The 20,433-nt window shown below is 42.4% G+C and overlaps 1 protein-coding gene across 2 annotated transcripts in view; it reads right to left on the reverse strand.

The window, feature by feature from the left end:
• Positions 1-20,433, reverse strand: part of LOC149314394 (oxysterol-binding protein-related protein 5-like) — a 642,611-nt gene that overhangs the window by 201,501 nt on the left and 420,677 nt on the right. The window contains exon 1 of one of the 2 annotated variants that reach the window (XM_089521020.1): positions 15-719. The exons of the other annotated variant lie outside the window; for it this stretch is intronic. The gene's annotated coding sequence lies outside the window, so the exon portion shown is untranslated. Of the gene's footprint in view, positions 1-14; positions 720-20,433 lie in introns of those variants that run through there. 2 annotated transcript variants of the gene reach the window in all.

Consider the following 20,433-nt stretch of genomic DNA (forward strand, 5'->3'; position numbering starts at 1 on the left):
CCTGCCTCGCTTACCTCCTCCTCCTCCTCCGGACGAAGGCAGCAGATCCAGCAGCAGCAGCAGCCCGGCAGCCCCGGCGCCCCAATCCCGGACGGCGGTCAGAGCAGCAGCGGCAGCGGCGTCCTCCTCGGCGCCTTCCCTCGGGCGCTGGGCTCTGGGCCCTCGGCCCCATCGTCACCACCGCCCCGGACCCTCCCGCATCCTCCGCCCAGCAGCAGCCCCTGGGGGCCAAAGGAGCAAGCCCTCTGGCGCTCTCACCCTTCGGGGCCTCTGTGGCTCTGAGAGAGAGAGGGAGAGAGAGAGGGAAGGCGTGGGGGGGGGGCGCTCCACTCTCCTCCTCCTCCCTTCTTTTCCTTTCTCCTCCTCTTCCTCCTCCTCCTTCTATTCCTCTTCTTCCTCCTTCTCTCTTTCCTCCTCCTCCTCTTCTTCTCTCTTTTCAGAAGGGAAGGACACACCACTCAACCCCAAGCTGCCTGCTCTGGATTCGCCTGGCGTTGGCCCCTCAGGCCCCTCTTCCTTCTCTCTTCCCTCCTCCTCTTCTTCTTTCGATTCCTCTTCTTTTGGGCGGGAGCTCCCTTTCCCCTCCCTCCGGAGCTGCAGCCTTCTCTCTTCCGAGGCCCAGAGCCGGGGAGGGAAGGGGGCTTTATGGAGACCCCAAAGCCGCTCCAGGGAAGCGGAGGCAGAGGGCTCTGGAGCCTCCGGAGTTGGAGGGAGAGAGGAGAGAAGAAAGAAAGAAAGAAAGAAAGAAAGGGGGGAGGTGGTGCACAAAACTTGGCCAGGATCGGATTGGATCGGCTTTGACTCCTTTTTCCTGAGGCTTGTTACAACCCCCGGAATAGAAGCGCTTCCTCCCCTGTGGTTCTCCCCGAATCTGGGAGTCTCCTTCTTGGGTCTGAGCTGCTTTTGAACACAAGACAAGGGCTTGCCTCCCCCTGCTGGACAGCCAGGCCTCAAATCCGAGTCCCTTCAAAGCCTGAGGGGAATGGACCAGTTTGTGGGGGGGGGTGGCAGCAGGGGCAGCAGAGGCCCTCCCTTTCCAGGACCTGGCCCACCTTTCACCCTCCGGCCAGGAGGGGCTTCACAAGGCCCTCCCTTTGGAGCAGGACTGAGAAGCACACACTTACATTGCTTTGATTTGGGATCGCAGTGCCTCGGCCTCCTTTGCCCTGAGGGCGTCTGGAGGGGATCCAGAAACAAATGGAGATGTCAGATTTTCTGTCAGAAATGGAAACAGTAGTGCTTGATAAATAATAAATGTTTTGTGCCATTGTGTTAAACCTAGAGCCACACGATTGCCCTCTCTGTTCAATTTATATGCAGACCATACTGTACAGAAAGCAGTCGAATATGGAGGAAGCAGGCGTGAGGAGCATCAGCAGTTTTAGATATGCAGACGATACCATCTTGTTCTGTGTTCCTGACAACTCTATCACAGGCAAGATTTGTTCAGAGGTATTGTGTCTCTTTACCTTCCTCTGAGGCTGAGAGCATGTGACTCATCCAAGGTCACCCAGGGGAATGCGCAGGGATTCAGACCCCGTTCTCTAGAGTTGTTCAAAGCTCAAGCCACTGCACTTCACAAGCCCTGACACCATATTACTTGCAGAGGCTGGAAAAGACTTGGAACAATTACAGAGGACGGTTAAGGAAGAAAGTATAAGCACAGGGTTACAGCCAAATATTAAGAAACCCAAAATACAATGACCAGAGATTATTTATACAACTTTAAAGTGAGTAGCAGAGACATTTAAATAGTTAGAGGTTTCCTATACTTTGACCCATGCATTAACTAAATGGAGACACTAGTCAATAAATCAGAAGAAGACTAAGGGCCTGTACACATGTGCAAGAAACAATGGGCCAGCTCTGTGGTGCCAGCCCAGTCCCTTCCCCAGTCCATACCTGGGCCAGCAAGGAACAGGCGGGTCTTCAAGCACCCACCCACCTGCCTGGCACTGTGCTTTGGAGCCACCAATAACATTGCCATGTCCCCTTAACCTGCCACCACTACCACTGCATCCCTCTTTGAAGGCCCTGCTGTAGCCCATAAGATCAGCAGTGGGGCACTTGGCTTCTGGTGCCTCTTTCAGTGTCACAGGCCATAACTGGGAACTTCATGGGAGAGGCTGCTGGCACAGGTGTGCAGCCAGGCACTCTGACAGCTGTCACAGCAGAGTTTCTAGGAAGCTCCACCACAAACAGTCCATTTTAAAAGACCATGTTAAAAGCCTTTTGGACAGAGGCTGGCCCAGAACCACCAGAACAGCATCCGATTAGGCCAATCCCAGGGCTGTTGGTCTGCATCATCTGCACAGGACGATGCCAGGCCATGGGGGCCATGGCCTTTGGCTTGTGCATACAGCTCCTAAGATTTGGAGAGGCAGCCATAAAGGAACTAGGTAAGCTCATCAAGTGTACAGACATTAAATACCAAAGTCAGTATATGTATGACTGAAAACAGGGCTGTGAAGAAAATTGATAGGTAGAAAGTCAGTTCATTTGAAATGTAGTGCTGCAGAAGAGTTATGTGGACACAGTAGACTGCTAAAAAGACAAATAAATGGCCCTTAGAGCAAATCAAGTCTCAACTCTCAGTAGATACAAAGCTGACTATACTGAAGGTATTGAACTTTGAGACAGGAAAACAGCACTACAGATTCATTCAAAGAAGGAAGCCATGGCCCTGAGTTCGTAAGCAGAGCAATTGTTGACTGGGGCTCTTGCAGGTCTCTCATTCATCAGGTTGCCATAAATCAAAGTTGACTTGATGATAAAGACTCAGGGACCTCAAAGTTACCAGGCCATGCCCTGCTTAGCGTTTGCAGATTCAAAGCTATGGCTGCCTTGGTTGATTCTGTCTACCTGTACATGTTACCAAGTTTTATCAGTCCAGACCAAAACAACAACAAATTTTTAAAAATGCTTCGTTTTTAGCCTCTTTCTGAGATATTTGTTGTTAAAATCATGAGATCCAGGGGAGTTTTGTTCAAAATAGTGAACTGTCTATCAGCCAGATCTTCTCTAGAACAAGACATTTCAGGTTCCTCATTGATTCAAGATATCCATTTCAATACTAAATCCAAACCACTCAGATTCCTGGGAGACAAGTGAATGAGAAATATCAAATATACAAGAAAAGCATAAGTAAATCCTTAATGCTCCACTAGTTTCACATTTAAGGCACAAAATTAAGACCATTGTACCGACAGCAGAAAACAAGGAACTGCAAAACAGAATAATTTCCTGTTCTTGATCAGGATGGTGTCCTTGGCACCGATAATTGTTATGTTTTGTTTATTATTTATTTGTTACATTCATATCATTTTTTCCTTCAGTGAGCTCAAGACTGCATATTTGGCTGTCGCTCCTAGTTTAATCTTACAAAACCTCTATGAGGTAGATCAGGCTGAGGTGCTGCCTAACAGAAGCCTCAGCAAAGTCAGAAAGCATTGTTCAGAAAACTGAGTAGATCACAGCATAATGATGCTGTCAGGTCTGAAGCATTTTCAGTGACACAATATATTAAAAGCACATAGCAATTCAAATGTTTTTGTGGGCTCACATCGCATATGTCTACAAACCAAAACATTCCCTTTCCCAAGACTTCTCCTTTTTCCTCTGATACCATGGCTTCTGACTGAACTGACCTTGACAGCCCAGAGCTTGCTTTTTCTCCCCACAGATCACATTATCTGGCACCATGAATGATAAACAATCCTTTCCACCCAGCATCACCAACAGTGTAGCACATCCCGCCATCTAGTATTATCATGCATATCAAAATACATGGTTACCAAGCATGGCAGGAATTATGATTCTGACAGACAGTGACTAGCCCAAGAAGATACCTTGGGTTCCATGGCTTCATGGAGATTTGAACATGGATTTCTGATGGTCCAACACTCTTAATTGCTTCAACACACTGGTTCTCACATAAACATGGAAAATAAACTACTAAAGCTTTTAGCTGGCAGTTGCAGTGGCTGTTCATCTATGAATGGCTAAGAAACAGGCACGCCAACTGTCCTCAGATTGGTCCCACTTGCTCCTGTGCCTTTACCAGCAGCTTGAGATGTACTGACTAAAGAAAGTTTTGCAGCAAGAAGATAAGCATCATTTTACAGGGTCTGCTGCACAGTCATGCATCTCTCCCACCCCAAGCTTTGAATGCTTTCTTCTCTTTTCAAAAACTATGCAACTGACAGTTTCAGTTAATTTAGGCCTCTTCCTTCCAGCTCCTTAATTTCTAACTGTATGATTTCTACTTTTAACCAGATGTGTCAGTATGTCCTAGCTTAGTTTGAGTAATTCATTTCCTTTCAATCCTACTTCCTATTCCCACGATCTCATGTCAATTCTTTTGGGCAGTCTGAAGATCAGAAGGCCTAGCTCAGATGTTTACCATCTGGAAATCGCAGCTGAGACTCACTCTCTCTGCAGGGACGTAGCCAAGGGGGGGGGGGGTTCTTGGGGTCCGGACCCCCCCTTCCATTAGAAAAATGAATGGTGTGTGCTGCTGCGCCGCCGCACCCAAGCCCCATTATAATGGTGGCACTTAGTCTGGACCCCCCCCCCCCCCTTCCTAAAATCCTAGCTACGTCCCTGCTCCCTGGGATCCTAGTATCCCATCACAGGAGAAAAGCAGGGTATAAATAAAATCATAAAATAATAATTATAATGTTTCTCCCTCCCTCCTACTGCTAGTCAGATCTCACACCCTGTTGACCAAATGGCAGTCCCTTGCAGAGCTTGACACAGTCAAGCACAGAAAAATTCTGAGGGCAACTATTTCAATTTGAGCATTCCCATAAATAACATAGGGTTGTGCAATCTATTCTATGCATGTTTATTTGGAACAAAGCTACACTAAACACATGGAAGAGACTTCTAAGAGATATTAATCATGATCCCCAGATCTCTTGGTCAGTTGGGAAATTGGGATAAATTTTTGCCCCCAAATGCATCAGTTTACACTTCTTTTTGCTTATTTTTTCATTTTCCATTTTAAACCTCATTCTTTCTGTTTAGAGAGAACCTTGTAGAATTCTTCACAACCATTTCTCTGAGTAGGGTTGCTAATGTTATCAGTTCGTCCTTCTCCTGCCCATTAAATAGCTGCCTAATCAGTAGACATCAGCAGGGAATAAATGATTTCCTTCTTTTTGGGAACAACATTTGTTTTATTACATCTGCAGATTAAATTGCTATTAATGATTTCAGAGTGGGGATTAGTTTTAAAAGGGTGGAGATTGACCACTTTATTCACAAATGGTCAGAATTAAAGCTGTGGTTCAAAAGTGCACAGTTTTATTTGAAATGGCTTCCTATGTAAGTTTTATATTAAAAAATAAATCAGTTTCCAGTTCTGAAAGGGCAACTATAGATATAGTTGAAGGAATCAACTCTGATAAATGAGTTTAACCCCTTCATGGATAAATAATCATTTACATTATATGAAAGTGTAAACAGCAAAACCAGATAATGAGACATCATAAAGGTAAATTAAATAATAAATCTTTTCATAAAGCATGAAAGAACTTAATGCTATACTTTTGTCAATAGAACTGACATAATGAGACCTTGGTAACCACAGCCATATTGATTAAGCAATAAATTGGCACACTCTAGTAATGAAAAGAATTTGCAGTTGGTTACACAACTTAAAATAATACATTGTTTAATCGTGCAATCAGTTTATGACTATGACAGCTGCTCCAACCACACCCACACCCACACACAATACAGTCCTTAATGAAGTGGAAAGCTAGTATATCTACCTGAAAGTGTTTTCAGATAACCTTATTGGTTAAAGTGCTTAAAGGCATAATTCAGTAATATTAATGCTTTAGGAAATGTATATATTCATGCTTCTTATGATCCCACAAGCAAAAAGAACTCCTAGCTACTGTGTTGGTTTATTTCACAAATTAGAAAACTGATAGTGATAGCATTGAATTGCAAGGTTGCTACAGGTCTTAATTGCAAGGTTGCTACAGGTCTCTCCGGTAGTTAAAGGAAAGCAGAAAACACCACAAACAACTTCCACTGTCCCTCAAAGAGATCACCTAGTCTTTGAGACTTCATGAACCAGTTCTTTTCTACTGTGGTATCAGTTTTTATCTACTCCCAACAAAAGTAAACAGCCAAAAAATAGTCATGTAGAATTTACAAATATATTTAAAAAGTTCTGGCTGATTAATCTGGCATTCTATAATATCAAAGATCAACACAACTGACTATCTCTAATCTTGAAAATAAATTGAATAGCACCGCGTTGCCATCTGCAGCACAGTTTGTCCATTTACCATCGAGAACCAGCATGGTGTAGTCATTTGGGTGGTGGACTAGAACCCTGGAGGCTAGGGTTCAAATCTCCACTTGGTCATTTGAACCCACTAGGTTACCTGGGGTGACACACACTCTCAGCTTCAGAGGAGGGCAATGGCAAGTCCCCTCTGGCAAGAAGACCACATAATAGGTTTGCTTTAAGGTTACAATAAGCTGGAAATAACACGAAGGCACACAACAACAAAAACAATGGCAACCTAGGACTGGGAGACATAGGTTGTCAGCCTTCTGCTCCCTCACCGTAGCTGAATGTATCTTCTCTTTTCCTTCACCAACCAATGCTGTGAGTTATACCTAAGGTTAATAGCCATCTGTTAAAAATACGGCAACTGGGGTGTGCTGGTGAGGCAGGGAGAATATTTTTGGCAAGCTTAGAAAAAAAAAGTGGGCCATACTGCCTTCTCCCATAAGAACCTGCCTAAAATTTGAGTTCTTCAGTGGAGGGCCAGTTGTGTGTGTCCCATCACCCCAAGAAGCTAGGCTGAAAGGTACATATATGTAACTGTAATTTTATTTTATTGATGTAATCCTGCCTTGATCGGTAGGGAGAGGCGGGAAATATAAATAAAATCTATTATTATTGTTATTATTATTATTACTACTACTACTACATGGGACAGAGTTTTGTGTGTAGTAGCACCCTAGCTGTGGGACTTACTCCCAAGGGAAGTCAGGCTGGCTCCATCCCTTTTGAGTTTCCAACAACCAAGAAGGTGTTCTTTCACATGTCCTTTTGTTCCAAGACTATTCTGGCTGTTTTAACTATCTGTGGTGATTAAACTATTTTGAGAGGTGGTTATCTGTTCTACATCTGATAACAGTTTGTATCTGTTGTTCACCAACTCAGGCTGCAGCTACTGACTCCTACTTACCTGTGTCAAGGATAGAAAATTGGAGGTAACAGCCATGAGCTTTTCCTCATGTTCATGATGGAGAAAGTTAAGGAATCCTTTGTTTATGAATTATATCAAAAGAAACTGGTTCAGACACTTACTACCAAAGGAAAGTCTTGAAATCAGTGGCTTGCTGAAGCCCAAATACATAACCCATGGGGAATAGATTAGAGTCTTGGTCCTCCATCTGCTTATCCTTATTCTGAGGTGTCCTGTCCCAAATAAGAAACAGAAGATGTTATTAAAGTGTCCCTTCCACACTTTCAGAGCCTGGTGAGCTTCCTCAGAGAAAGAGGTGTAGGACTTGGTGGAGAACCCTATATAAACAAAGGCTTAAATGAAACCTCCATGGTCCAAAATGTCTCATTGCATAGGTGCCACAACTTGGACCCTCTCATAGCCTCTCCAATCATATCTTCATTGCCTTCTCAACCTTCTCTTCCTTAGGGCTTTAGGGTTTTAAAATGGTTCAGTTTCTCTCTTCTCCTCCCACTTTTCCTCTTGTCTTCAGCTTTCTTCAGTTGCTGCAAACACAAAGTGCAAAAATAGTTTTCATTCAATTAAGTCTACAAGGGGGGGATGAGAGGAGGGGGAAAGTCTTGCTTTTCCCAGTAGGTGTGGCCAAATAAACTAGTGCAGGTTCTCCCAGCTTGTGGGTCCTTCTTCAGTAATAACTTTTGCCGTCTTGACCACACTCTAATTTTTCTTAGCCACATATGTCCTTGTTTTAATCTGTGAAATGTTGAAGGGTATGTGAGACTTCTATGAATCCTTGCTAGGTGTTAATAGTTTCTAAAGAGCTCCACTTTAGCTCTAGATTCCACATTAGGAGCTGGTTATGGAGAGGGCTTTAATGTACTCTTCCCAATATTTTGCAACATTTTATCTTATATGTAAGATTAGACTCTCAAAATTAATTAATCTAATCATACCCTTGTCTCCTTCCTCTTTCTAGATCCAAATAGGCCTAAATAGGCCTGTTGACCCAAATAGGCTTATCACTTCTGATGGATCTAATCATTTTATAACTCTTTGATTGCTGACTAGAGAATTATTTAGTAAATATACCAGTAGCATGGTAATAATAACTACAAACCACGTAACCTCAGCTGACAGTGCTTCCAGTAATTATTAGAGATATTTGTTCATAATATAATTTATACTTTATGTTTTGATGTAGCGCCAGATTATCTGCTCTAAACTATGACACAGTTCACACATTTTATTCCTAACCCATCAATCTTCTGGCTCTTTCTGGGATCATTAAACATCAGCTTGACTATTTATAATTAATCTTTTGGCCACTGCGCTACAACTGTCCTTCCTCTTGGGCACAGGAGTTTATAACTATTAGGTAGAAATTGGAAGCTCTGAAAAAGACTAAATTTTAAATATTAGTCACCACTGCCTTGGCCAAGGGGTAATTATAGTCTGTCTGTGAAGCATCAAAGGATATTTTTGTAGTTTTATTTATCTGGATTTTTGCTGTAACCATCTGTATATATTGCAAAGCAAAGCTTCTGCCATAGTTTATGTGAAGAAATGTAAAATAATAATCTTTCTCCCCTTCTGGTGCATTGCCACCAGCAAGCACTTGTCATTCTGGGATCAATATCTTCCTGTTCTCCTTCTTTTGGGGGAAAGACTCAGGGTTTTTTTCCAGAGCTGCTGAAGCAAAACAGTAAAGTCTGTAAGCCTGAACAGAAAAATTCTCAAGCCCTGTGACCTACCAGCCATGAAATCCCTGTCTCTCAGTGTCAGCCATACTTTTCTTCCATGGGGGAAAAATAATGACTTAATTTATTATCATTCAAGAAGTGACACTGATAAAGCAGTTACAAGGATTGCTCAGACAACACATGTGAAATCCTTTGAACATTTCTAAGTGCTATACAAAAGTCCAGTGTTGTTATTTAATGTTGCGTAGGCTATGAGCCACTTCACTGAATGGAAATTTTATTGACATAAGAGAAGTTGCAAGGGATTCCATAAGACTGGTGTTCTTGGACATTAAAGATGTGAGCAGCCTAAACCAGAGATAGGAATATTAGTGGGAAAGGTGCCATTACATTATGTTTGCAGTAAAATAGACCAAAAAAACTTTTTAAAAACCCTTAGTTTGATTACATTTATGTTGAAAAGCAAATCAGTGTGGTGTAGTGGTTTCAGTATTGAATTAGGGCTGTGCGAGCTCAGAGACGCCAGTCAGCTCAGCTTTTTCTTGCATGTCCTACATTTTTGTGGTGCCTCATGCTAGTCCTTCCTCCTGGCAGGGAAGAAGAAGAAGGAGGAGGAGGAGGGGGGGGGGAAACTTTGCACTCACTTTTGCAAAGGAAAACTGTGCCAGGGGAGAAGAGAGAGAGGGAGAATTGGCGTTTGAGAAAGGAAAAGGAGAGAGGGAGAGATTGTTGTTTCTTGTTGTGTACCTTCAAGTTGTTTCCAACTTATGGCAACCCTAAGAATAACCTGTCACAGGGTTTCCTAGTCATGCTTCTTCAGAGGTGGTTTGCCATGGCCATCCTCTGAGGCTGAGAGAGTGTGACCAGTCCAAGGTCATTCACTAAGTTTATATGGCTGATCTGGGATTAAACACTAGTCTCCAGAGTCCCAGTCCAACATTCAAACAGGCTCAACAGCCTGGGCTCTACTTGAAAGTAAAGGATGGGAAGCTGAGGAGGGAAGATAACTCCTCCTTTATTCCCCCCATTCATTGGATGTAATTTTCCAGGATAATGACTCTTTAAACCCCCAACCCCCTCCCCCAATTTGTGATAAAGTCCTATGGCAACGGAAGTGGTGTTATATAGTTGCACATCATTTGACTGACAAAACAAAAAAACATAAAACTGAAAATGATCAAAGGTGATCATAGAATCATAGAGTTGGAAGAGACCACAAGGGCCATCCAGTCCAACCCCCTGCCATGCAAGAAATCCAAATCAAAGCATCCCCGACAGATGGCCATCCAGCCTCCGTTTGAAGACCTCCAAGGAGGATCAATAAGGAGGATCCATTTTGAAGGATCAATAAGGAGGATCCATTTTGAATTGGTGCTTCAGACAGTGTGAACTTCAACAGGGTTAAATTGAGCTGGAGAGATTTGATCGGGGAAAACATAGTGTGAACTTCAGTTTGGAATCACAACATTGGATCTGATTGAATCTCCTCACTACAAAAATGCAAGTGTGAATGGTGCCTTAGCCTCAACGGAAGGCAATGGCAACCTCCTCTGAGTAACTATTGTCAAGAAAAAAAATGTTGGGTTTTTGTAAGTTGGAGTTGGCTTGGGGCACATAACAACGGCTCTATAAATCTTGATGAAACTCACGTGAAAAATCCCATCCATTAATCCAGTGCCTCTCCCCGCTTTCCTTACTTAAAAAAGCCACAAACTTTTATCTATAAATATAAGTTATAATCCATACCAATCAGCCTCAGGCCTTTTTACCCTGGGCAATTCAAGTGCTATATTCCACTTTAACTGCCATGACAACATCCTAGGTGTGTCTTTCTGTCTGATCACTCTGTTTGGTCTTTTTTGACTTCAGAAATTACTTTACGGACCACAGTTCCCAGAATACTCATGTTGCCTGGGAGGTTCTGAGAACAGTTGTCTACAAATTTCTATGAAATTTGCAAAAAAAGTATTTTATACACTTTGCTGGTTTCTTTTCCTTCTGGGATGAAAATCAGCCCTGCTTGCTATGGCTATTCAACCAATGTCATTTAGAAACAATTGAACAGCGGTATATAAATAAAACAAATTATTATTATTATCATCATCATCATCATCATCATCATCATCATCATCATCATCATCATCATCCTCAGAATGAATGCACTAAACATACCCAGGAAGTTTGCATTTTAATTTCATTTTAAGATGACAGCTCTAGAGCTGCTAAAACAAAACACTATTCTAGGGTACATTCTAAATTAAATATCCACAAATGTGTATTCTCATGAGCAAGACATTTTTAGGACAATAAAAATCTCACAGCATGAGCTCTGCTCAGTGGAGATGCTGCATTGTTTTCTCTCTTTCTCTGTTTCTTAAAAATAAATATAAATAAATAAATAAATAAGATGAAAGAGGAAAAACTGTTGCAGCTTAAGGTATTCTGTAAAGTGACAGTCACATCAGAGCAGCAGAACGTTTTAAGGGATCCAGTTTTCACCTAGGACTCAGTTTCTATTTACCAAAATATTAAAGTCAAAATTAATGGAGATGGGAGGGATCCAGTGGGGTATCATGACCCTCCTGAAAGAATCCTCAAATGAAGCTGACTCCAAGCCTCCTGTACCAGAAAAAGATGAGGAATTTAGCCACTTCTGCAGACCCAGGACAAGCTAGGGTATGAGAAATGGTTTTGGAACCCAAGAAGGCCAACCTGAGACAGGGTCACCAGATGTCCTCACTACAAAGAAAAACAAGGCACCACAGAATGTAGGGCATTTATGAAAATGTAGGACATTGCAAAACAAAAGCAAAAGACACTACTATAAATGTAAATACATGCTTCTTAACCATGCTCAAAATGGAGGACCTTTTGAAACTCCTCCTGGACAGAAGCTTGAAATATTGGGCATGACCGGGAAAAGGAAGATGTCTGGTCATCCTGGCATGAGAGAGCCTCTACCATGGGCTCCAGCTTTTGACCCTCCTTTCCTGGCTCCTTTGTCTTCTCTTCTGGACCACTTTTGTGTCCATTCCTTACCTGATCCTGCCTCTACTCCATCCTCGACAGTCTCCTTTGGTATATCTCAGGCAACCTGGGCTGTTTTGGTCCCTGCTTGTGATTAACCCTTTGCCTGACCTGTCTACACTCTGGTAGGACTCTGCTGGTCCTGTTTCAGGAGTAATTGCCACTCACACGCTTATGTTTGCCTGGTCCAGAATAGGATATGACCATCCACATCCCATGACAAAATAAATATTACAGTGGTCCCTCCACATTCACTAAGGTTATAGGTGAAGGACCCCCATGAATGTGGAAAAACAGCAAATGAAAAGCCACTATTCTTTTTACCTAAGGGAACACCTCTCTAGAAATCTCCAGGTCCTCCACTGCAACTCTGTGATCAACATCTGCCAGAAGCTGACTGTAAAATCATGCTGGAGGACCTACAAATGTCTAGAGTAGTGTTTTCTCAAGGAACTTTTAGGTTCTCCAGCACAACTCTATAGTCAGCTTCCTGCAGAATTGTGCTGGAGGACTTAGAGATTCCTAGAGAGAACATATTAATCAAAACTGCATATAATCAAATCCGTAAAAGTCAAAACCACAAATGTGTAGGGCCAACTGTACTCTTGTTATCTATAGAAGACAACTTCTCTTGCTGTTGAGATTTAGCACCATGTCTAACCAATAATTCCTGGAACAAAAGCTCATGTCACAGCTTCTTTTGCACAGTTAGTCTCAAAAATCCTGCCCTTTGAATATTGATATTCCAGATCAACATGGCTAGGTCTCTGAATTCTACTCTCCCGATGAGTATTCTTCCCCCCACCCCAGTGCAGGACCATTATAAATGAGAAGTGTGATAGCTACTCTGTACTATATTTGCTAGAACTGTTCCATTTCCCTTTTTCATTTCTATCACAAAATTGCCATCATTTTTTCACATGCATGCATGTGCACGCACACATGAATGTAAATGTACAACAATCTTAATACAGCTGGGGCAGTAGGCAGAATGAACTTGAAAGATATTCTAATGTGACTTAACCCCCTCCTCCATAAACTAAAGTAATACAAAGTGGGGGTTTTCCCCTTAAAAAGTAGAAAACAAATGAAGTTATTATTATCTAGTTACATTTGTTCTTTTGTGACTTCTTGCAAACTAAAACTGTAAGCAATCAGTTTTGTAATTAAAAAAAAAATTAAAAAAATAAAGTTAAAATTAAAAAATAGAAAAATGTTAATACAGCCCCCTATGAAGTATTGAAAAAGTGAATTGACACTCTTGGAGGGGCAACTTTAGCAATCTGGGGCCACAAAAATATCTATAGGTCCAGGGTGACATTTTACTCACCTTGGGCTAAAGAATGACTGATTTGCTCTTGACTGAGCTCCTGAGCAGCTTCACCCCAAGCAGCTTCATATGCCAAGCATATGTTCAAATGCAGTAGCAGGAAGCACAAGGTCTTCTGTTTCCATTATTCATAGAGATTAATATTTGGGATTTGAGTCTGGATTTATATCCCTTTGCCATATGTTCATATAACATTAGATATCAATGTCACATGAACTTTTGACCAGTCTCTGACCTTAAACCAGTCAGTCTTAATCTTGATTGGTGAAATCAAGGAAGCTGTAGAGTTTTGGTCAAGTGCAGACACAAGTCCAGTCGCCTATTATGCCAACATTTAATTACGTTCACGTCAAGCAAATGCTGTTTTACTGTCGGTCAAGGAGAGATTAGAGAGCTAGCATAGTGAAGTGGCTTTAGTGTTGGACTAGGACACTGGGAGGCCAAGGTCTGAATCCCTGCTCAGCCATGGAGACCCACTCTCTCATCCTCAGATGAAGGAAATGGGAAAAACCCTCAGAATAAATTCTGCCAAGAAAAGCTCATGATAGGGTCACCATAAGTCAGAATCAACTTGAAAGCACATGACAACAAATGTTAAGGATTTATTAGCAACTAGAATTGAATTTTGGAAGTGGATAGAAACTTCTTCAGAGTTCATGTAATACTGGTTTTACCAGTATAAATCTGGCAGTCACCTTCAGTGCTGTTTGAATCTTCTGATTCAACCCCAAATGCTGTCCAACATACAAAGCATTACAGTCATCAAATTGGGAAATTACCAGAGCCAAGACTACCTCTTAGCTATGGTCAGTGGGCCACCTGAAGCTGATCAGAGACTGTTTGTGCCACTGAGGACACCTGGACCTCAGCTGAGAATGCTAAATCCAGCTTGGTATCTGCTCTTTTTAAGGGAACTGCAGTGCCATCTAGAACTGAATGTACAATTCCTTCCTGGATCTGAGGACAGCCCAAGACATTTTACTGTTTCAGGCAGAGCTGCTAATAGGGCACACACTCCCAGAAAATCAAATTAAGTGATTTTCATTCTTAAATGTGTTTTATTCTATTATTAATTCAATTATATTTTAAACTTTTCTATGATTTTTTAACTGTTATCTGTTTCAACCTTTGTAAGCCACGTTGAATCCCAGAATGAAAAAAAGGAAGGATAAAAATAAATATCAGAAAGAGGAAGAGAGGGAAGAGGAAGAACAATCCCCTCCACCCAATTCCCAAACCAGCCATGTTACAATGCCACGTGAGACATGGAAACCCGATAATTGCTAGCACAAATTATGCTGCCTCCATCTTGTTAGGATTTAGCTCATGGGTTTCAGTGGATTTCACAAGTGGCTTTCTTTGCACCCCAGAAGAAAATAAATGTACATGTTTTTGGCTATATGATTTACTGATTCCTTCCCACAGGAATTTTCTTCTGTTTCACAGCCACTGACTCCAGTGAACATTTATAGGTGAACTTTACTTGGCTGAAGAATTCCCCCCTCCTTCACATAAACAAGCATAAAAGAAGTAACACTAAATAGTAATCTATACTATAATGAAAGTGATGATGGTAAGAATAAGTAGCTAAAACAAGACAGAAGGGGAAGAGAGATAGAGAATGGTAATCAAGGAAGGATACGGTGAGAGGCTATAACCTACAAGGGTAGTTAGAGGGGTATTGGAGGAAGTCAGAAAGAGAAATAGCAGGACCTTGAAGTAGAAAAAGAATTTCATTCAAAAGAAGTACAACACATGTAAATAAAGGAGGGAGGGAATATAGAAGGGTAGTTTTATTTTGTTTTTGTTTAAGCTTTGTTATGTTAGTCATTGTGTATTAAGATATCATTCATCATCTTTTCTCAGTTTATCATATATCATTTGTCTTTTATGTTATATTGTTTGTTGAAATAAAAAAATATTAATGTACACTATAATAACTAATGAAAGTCTACAAAAGCTCATGTTGCCAACTTCTTTCTTTAGTTAGTCCCAAAGGTGCTACAAGGTCTCTCTACATATTGATCCTACAGACTAACATGGCTATATCTTTGAATTCTACATTATAATAGGTATAGGAGGCTGATACCGTTTGAATTGCCATAGCTCCACCCCATGGAATCCTGGGATTGGCAGTTCTAGGGGAGTGAACTAGAGCTCTCTAGAGAATTCCAAAGATACAATCAATCTGAAACTCCCAGTATAAGATAGAGACATGGCAGTTAAAGTAGCATCAAACTGATAGTTTACTATGCTGTACCACATATCTATACTATAATTATATAGTATGCATGCTTCATAAGAACTTTGCAAATCATATATACTCTACAAAGGCATAGGACATGCACTCAGAAAAAAATCAGATAACTATGCACCAGACACTTGATAATAATAATAATAATAATATAGTTTATTTGTATCCCGCTTTTCCAAAATCTGATCAAAGCGGCGAACAACAGCATATAAAAACATTCCAATAAAATCAGTTTAAAAACAGTATTAAAAACAAATCAACAACACTAACAGCAAAGGGCCAGAGAAAAGGGGGAAGTCAATATATACAATCCAGGGTCATCAATGAAAAGGTGTAAGGGAAAGAATGATTTTTCATGGTGGAAAGGCTTGGGAAAAGAAATATGTCTTCAAGTTCTTTTTAAAAAGACCTAAAGATGTGGTGGAGCAGAGCTCGTCTGGGAGACTATTCCAGAATTTTGAGGCCATGACAGAAAATGCCCTCTGTGAGGTCCTCACATAGCGTGTCGCTGGGACCTCCAACAATTTCATCCCTGTTGAGCGGAGTGTGCGGGGCGGATCTTCTAGAAAACATGAGCAACTTTTTTCTTCATAGATGGCAGTTTGCAATATACCATGGCCTTCCCCTTCTAGCCAGAGAATGAAATGGGAAGACATCCAGATCTTTGTAAACATTCATTATCTATTTATTTTTATATCTTATGCTTTCTTTAAAGGTTTGTGTGGCCTTTACATTATGAAGATTTATGTGGCAATCACCCATTTCCTCCAGCAGTCAACTTTACTAATAATCTGCTTCCAGGCTTTATACAAAAATAAACATGGATATTATTCCTAACAATACTTTTTAGAAAGTCCCCCCCCCCCCCAATTCATTGTCACAAGGAAATATCCCTTAAACCAAATTATGTACATAAAACAAGAACAGTATTTAAAGAGAAATGATTAACATGTTGATCTGTTACATGCATAAAGATGATTCTTTCAAATCTTCTTTAAAAATGATTCCAAGGTATCAATATCATAATTGCAGGATAATTAATTGCACACTATTAAGACACACAAAAAAGCAAGGATTGCTCAAGAGTGATTCCAGGTGGTTGGTAACAGCATTAGATATAATGGACAGAAATGTTCTTTTAGATTTCAAATTCAGCTGAATTCTGTTCAGTTTATTCTTCCACAATCATGTTTTCTTTCCTGTAACTGAACATGGACAAGATAGGCACTTTAGCACAGAACAGTGTAGCCCTTTGTGTATTTGCATCAAATCTATAAGCTGCTGGTATGTGCTTGATAATGTATCCTTAAAGTATCAGAAAGATACAAAGACTTAATATTCCAGTAACAGACAAGTAACAAATCTTGTAAAATTATCACACAGAGGCTTACCATCCTTAAAACATGGCCAGATCGCCCCTAAATAGGGTTGCCATAGCGCCGGACCTCAAAACCGGGAAAATGTAGGACAGAATTTTCAAATGTAGGACACACAAAAATGTGTCCTACATTTGAAAATCCTGTCCTACATTTTCCTGGCGATCGCGGCGGGGAGCAGAGGCCAAGCAGCGAGGGAAAGCCTCCACTTAAGGAGGCTTTCCCTCCCCGCCTGGGCCCCGCCGCGATCGGAGGCCAGGATCAGGGCCTCGCCTCGTTCCTGGCCCCCGCAGGGACCAGGAAGGAGGCGAGGAGCCGGCGGCGATCGCCAGGGCCTCGCCTCGTTCCTGGCCCCAGCGGAGACCAGGAAGGAGGCGAGGAGCCTGGCGGCGATTGCCAGGGCCTCGCCTCGTTCCTGGCCCCAGTGGAGGCCAGGAAGGAGGCGGGGAGCCCAGCGGCGATCGCCTGGGCCTCGCTTCGTTCCTGGCCCCAGCAGAGGCCAGGAAGGAGGCGAGGAGCCCGGCGGCGATCGCCGCGGCCTTGCCTCGTTCCTGGCCCCAGCGGAGGCCAGGAAGGAGGCGAGGAGCCTGGCGGCGATTGCCAGGGCCTCGCCTCGTTCCTGGCCCCAGTGGAGGCCAGGAAGGAGGCGGGGAGCCCAGCGGCGATCGCCTGGGCCTCGCTTCGTTCCTGGCCCCAGCAGAGGCCAGGAAGGAGGCGAGGAGCCCGGCGGCGATCGCCGCGGCCTTGCCTCGTTCCTGGCCCCAGCGGAGGCCAGGAAGGAGGGAGGAGGCTGCAGGGAGGTGGTTAGGTTGGCGCGGCTGCGCCCAAGAGGCGCCGCCTCCCTGCAGCCTCCTCCGCCCCAGGCCTCGCTGCCCTCCTTTTCCTCCCCGCGGCCATGCGCGGGGGAGGAGGAGGAGGGCAGCGAGGCCCCAGGGTTGCCCAGCAACCCCGCTGCAACCGGGCTTTTCCCGGTTTTTGGCTGCACCCGTGCCGTGACCAGGCAGGTGCAGCCAAAACCGGGAAAAACCGGGTTGCAACCAGGTTATGGCAACCCTACCCCTAAAACACAAGGGTGTGATAACCGGTTGCATTTGTCTCCTGTGATGAAATCATCATGGAGGTGTCCAGTCATTAAATCATTCACCGCTTCTCTACATAATGGGAACTTCTGTTATGCAGAGAAATAGTGGCTCTGCAAATGCTTTGATGGGACGCCTCCATGATGATTTCATCACGGGAGATAAGAGTGACTGGAGATTACACTCTTGCACTTTAGGGGTGATCTAGCCACATTGTAAGGATGGTAAGCCTCTGTGTGATAAATTCCTTGGTGCTGGACCCCAATTTTCCAACCTTCTAAAGCATTTCCAGCCGATTCTGTTTTTCTATTTGATGCCTTGTGTGTATTTATTGGTGGTTCAGACCAGCTTACCTCTCCTCCTCATTTTAGAAAGACATTGGATGGCTTTTCTGTGTGGTCCTTTATTGTCAGACATCAGTCAAGAGCTCAAGACCTAACTGGTGGTGCCCTGGTGGCTCAGTGGTTAAATGCTGGTACTGCAGCCACTCACTCACAGTCATAAGGTTGTGAGTTCGATCCCAGGCAGGGCTCCACGGTTGACTCAGCCTGACATCCTTCTGAGGCCACTAAAATGAGTACCCAGCTTGTTGGGGACAATAAGCTTACACATTGTAAACCATTTAGAAACTGCTTAGTTCAGTATGAAGTGGTATAGAAATGTAGCTGCTATTGCTATTGCTATCTGGATGAGCACTTGAAAGTGGAACCAAGAGAATACACATCAAGAAAGAAGTTAGAATGGAGCCTTCCGGATCTTTCTTTGTGGTGGGTTTTGGAAAGCCTTTTGCCACATGCCAAAAGGCAGCACTTTAAAAAAATTAACTAAACTGGAGGAACTGCTTAGAAAAGTTGCACAGAATGTTCTACAGGGCATGAAAAGAGCAGGAGACAGGAACTGTCCCCCACTCTACCCCATGTCTAAACACAGTAGATCTGTTCATTTGTTTACTCTAAAAAGGCTGACACAAATGTGGCTCACATTGCTGCATATTGTCACCATAAAGCGCCGAAAAGGAAGGGACCTTTTTCCAATGGAAAAATGTTACAGTCTGTAAGCCAGGAGATCAGCAGCAAAATCCAGCACAGCCCTTTGCCAGCCTTCATTTGGATAGAGCTCTGAAGGATTTTATCTCACAATGCTCAAAATAAAATGTTCATTCAAAAGCTTTCTTCTCTCCTCCTCCCCTTCCTCTCTATTTCACACTCCATTTGTAATGATTAATGCTTGCATTCTTGAGGGATGAAAGCTGAAACAGATGTTCACCAGTTACAATGCCATCTCACTCACCCAGAGCCAAAGGCTGAGATCTCTAGCAGATTAGTGGCTAAAGTCAAAATGTGGATAAATAAAAATATGGACAAACTCTTAGGGTCTTTATTTCAGTGGATAACAAGGTGGTGGATGAAAATGGTTGCCAGGTGGTTTGAAGGGCAGTCTATAAAGGGCCTTCAAGTCTACGAAAGCTCATGCTACCAACTTCTTTCTTTCAGTTAGTCTCAAACATGCTACAGTTTGCTTTGCATAGATGTTCTATTGTTATGAATGATACAGCTGGTAGAGTCTCTTAGTACATTGTGATCATGGATATGGGATGCTTGTGTCTTTACAGGCCATGAACTAAGGCCAAAGCTGCCATCTAGGAAGGTCAGATTTCATACAAAGAAGAGTAAAAACCTAAGATTTACTGTTATTCTTTCTAAAAATTATATCAAGTTTCAAAATCACTCATTGCATTGATGACAATTATATTTTATTTTCTTCTGTTATGGAATAATCTTTTGCAAAACAAGAGCTGATGTGTATTTTCCTTTGCAAATGTAGTAAATATGACCCTGTGTGTGTGTGTGTGTGTGTACACAGTATCTGCCGAACTCTCTTCTGGCACCATCTTTCAAAAAATTCTCTTCCTGTCTGTTTTCTACATGGTCAAGCTTTCACAACTATACATAAAAATCAGAAATATTATGGGATGAACAGTTCTAATGCCTATCCATCTGGATTCTTATCAGGCACTCATCCTATATTGTTGTCTTTCCATAAAATCCCCATCTAAAATGGGGACTAGATACCACAAAATATTCAACTTGAAAACAGTGGTTGGGAGTAGACTGTTTAAAAGGGCGTATTCTCCCATATAAGCCTGAAAGGTTTTAAGATCTTTAGCGAAGTACCATCTCAGAATCCTGCTGCCTTCAGAGGGACATTTTGTGGGGACAGACTATCTCAGTGGCTGCTGAGGGGCTACTTTTTGATGTGCATATGTATGTGTGTATAACTGACTGGATGCTGGCTGTGTCTTGTATTATGGTTTTAATTTTGTTTTTAATTTGTTAATGTGTATGTAATCATGTTGTTAATTTATTTTAATTTTTTGAGATGTTTTTATTAAGGTTTTGTGTTTAATTGGTGTTTTCTTCTTGTTAGCTGCCTTTAATAATAATAAT

The sequence above is a fragment of the Sceloporus occidentalis genome, unplaced genomic scaffold (genome assembly GCF_023333645.1).
Source record: "Sceloporus occidentalis isolate IW3139 unplaced genomic scaffold, rSceOcc1.0.p SCAF_4, whole genome shotgun sequence".
NCBI lineage: Eukaryota > Metazoa > Chordata > Lepidosauria > Squamata > Phrynosomatidae > Sceloporus > Sceloporus occidentalis.